The 2,684-nt window shown below is 33.4% G+C and overlaps 1 non-coding gene across 1 annotated transcript; it reads right to left on the bottom strand.

Annotated features, from left to right (window-relative positions):
- Positions 1 to 1,687: 1,687 nt before the first annotated feature.
- LOC115954348 lies at positions 1,688 to 1,794 on the bottom strand. Its single transcript, XR_004083888.1, has one exon. It is a non-coding gene; the product is annotated as a small nucleolar RNA R71 (small nucleolar RNA).
- Positions 1,795 to 2,684: the final 890 nt, after the last annotated feature.

Genomic DNA, 2,684 nt, shown 5'->3' with positions numbered 1-2,684 from the left:
CACTAGTTAGTATTTGAAACATAACTCTTGGCTCAGATGTCCAATTGAGATGATTCAAGTTGTTCTGGAAAACTAACTTAAAGGACTACAACTTTGTAGTTTACCAAAAGTCCGAATTCTGAAGTTAAATGGGCCAAAAACGTCAGTTAAATGAAGCCTAAAAGCCTGAGATTTTCTCCAAACGGGAATTCAACTTGTAATAAGATTCTTTGACCTATTTAAAGGCTCTTTAGGGAAAAATTCAGAAGAGAGCTTCTGTAGAACATAATTTGGGTTTTCTTAAAGTTTCTTTACAGTTATTAGAGTTTTATTTTTGTTATGGCTTGCTAGAAGCCTTGCTAAGGCAAGGGGTGAAACCCAACTGTTTATTGGTATGTTCTTAACAATTATTTATTGGTTTTAATGCTTATGTTTTTTATGTTTTTGATTCTTTTACTTATCTAGAAAAGTGTTTAGTTCTGTATAATCCTTTGATTTATTGTAGACTCTGGGCATGTTAAATGTTTAGTATTCCCTACGAACTAATTCACTAGTTTTGTTTTGCCTAAAATCAATCCATTGCATGAAACTACTTTAGCCAATTAATTCTTGTGTTTTTATTGTTAAATCATCCAACTAAGATCATCCTTCGTATGAATTCTAGTTGAGTTATAAAATAAATATTGTTAAGACTATTAATAGATGTGTTGTGTGTGGATCCCTAAACCTTAACACCTTAATATATTGTTATTTTCTCTCAATTTAAATTACCTTTACTAAACTATCAAAAATCTCTTCAGTTAAGCTTTATTATTTTAGTTTTATTCTCTTGTGGTTTGCTAATCAATTCCCTTTTCCCTATGGATTCGACCTCGGACTTTCCAAGGTATTACTTCGCGACAATCCTGCGCTAGGGAGCATTATTTAAGTTGCAACAAGTTTTTTGGCGCCGTTGCCAGGGATTAGGCGATTAGAGAAGCATTCCACTTCGTTTGGAGAGGTTTTAGGCATTAAATTTCTTCACATATTTGGTAATATCTCTCCAACTCTTTTCTTTTTAAGTAGTTTATTTTTCCTTTAGAGTTTTTCTTTTCTTTTTACTTGTTTTTATTGTTAAAGTTATTTGTTTTGTTTTGTTTTATTTTTATTTTTCTTTCTTGCTTTACTATTGAATGCGTGTTTGGTGTCGTGATAGTGATAATTGCTTGTCTAGAATTGAGTCTAATAATTTGTTTGGCAATTTATCTGATTCTTTCACACATTCTCACACACTTGATATCATGGCGGACTTAGAGGGTAATCACGGTGATGAGAATAATTTAAATAATAAAAACTTCCATGCTTATCAACCCATTAGAACTCTCAGGGATTATTTGCAACCTACTAGGAGTAGTGCACCATCATGCATCATTTTTCCAACTAATGCAAATAATTTTAATTTTAAGCCCGGTATGACTTCATTACTTCCTAAATTTCATGGCTTAGATTCTATAATCCTTACCTACACTTTAAGGAATTTGAGGAGGTATGTTCTACCTTCTATGACCAATCATGTAATGAAGAGACCATTAGGTTGAAGCTGTTTCCTTTTTCTCTTAAAGACAAGGCAAAAACTTGGCTTAATTCTTTGAGACCTAGGTCAATTGGTACATAGCAAGAGATGCAAATTGAGTTTTTAAAGAACTTTTTTCCAATTTATAGGACTAATGCACTTAAAAGAAAAATAATGAATTTTTCACAAAAAGATAATGAAACATTTTATCAATGTTGGGAAAGATTTAAATATTTTCTTAATGCTTGTCCACATCATGGCTATGAAACTTGGCATATAATTAGTTTTTTCTATGAAAGTTTAACTCCAAAGATGCGCCAATTTGTAGAGATGATATGCAATGGAGAGTTTTTGAATAAAGATTCCAATGAGGCTTTTGATTATTTTGATCTCTTAGTTGAGAATGCCTAATCTTGGGATACCACTAATACCTCAAATAGGTCTAGAGCATCCACCAACCCCTCTAGGGGTGGTAAGTACCAACTTAGGGAAGATGGTGACCTTAGTGCTAGGGTGGCTAGCTAACTAGGAAGCTTGAAGCCATGGAATTAAGAAAGGTCAATGGAATCAATACTCTGCCTAAAATTGATGAAGTATGTAGAATTTGTGAGACCATGGAACAACCTACCAATGAATGCACTACAATTCCATCTTTTAAAGAGGTGTTGCATGATCAAGCAAATGCTATGAACATGGTGAAAAAATCATACCCTTCCCCCTATTTAGAGACATACAATTCAGGGTGGAGGAATCACCCAAATTTTAGTTGGAGGAATGATAATGTGGTTGCACCTCCTACACATGGTTCTTCAAATTTTATTCCTTGTACTCCCCCTCCAAAGAAGAGTCTTGCAAACACTTTGCAACAATTCATGCAAACTCAATCCACCATTAATAATCAGACCTCACAAGCCATAAATGACTTTGGAGCACTCTACTAAATTGACCACATTCATGAGCACAATAGAAAATGGTAAGTTTCCATCTCAACCACAACTAGACCCCCAAGGTCAATTTTGTGTTGATGATTGTAGTTCCTCTAAAAATAAAGTGAGTCAAGTTAAATCTGTAACTACTCTTCATAGTGGAAAAATCATTGAAAAAAGATATTTCTAAAAGCAATACACATGATGAATCTTCCAAAATAAAGAGT

The sequence above is a fragment of the Quercus lobata genome, chromosome 7 (assembly GCF_001633185.2).
Source record: "Quercus lobata isolate SW786 chromosome 7, ValleyOak3.0 Primary Assembly, whole genome shotgun sequence".
NCBI lineage: Eukaryota > Viridiplantae > Streptophyta > Magnoliopsida > Fagales > Fagaceae > Quercus > Quercus lobata.
The sequence above is the reverse complement of the archived record's forward strand: the minus strand, read 5'-3'. Positions and strand labels throughout refer to the sequence as shown.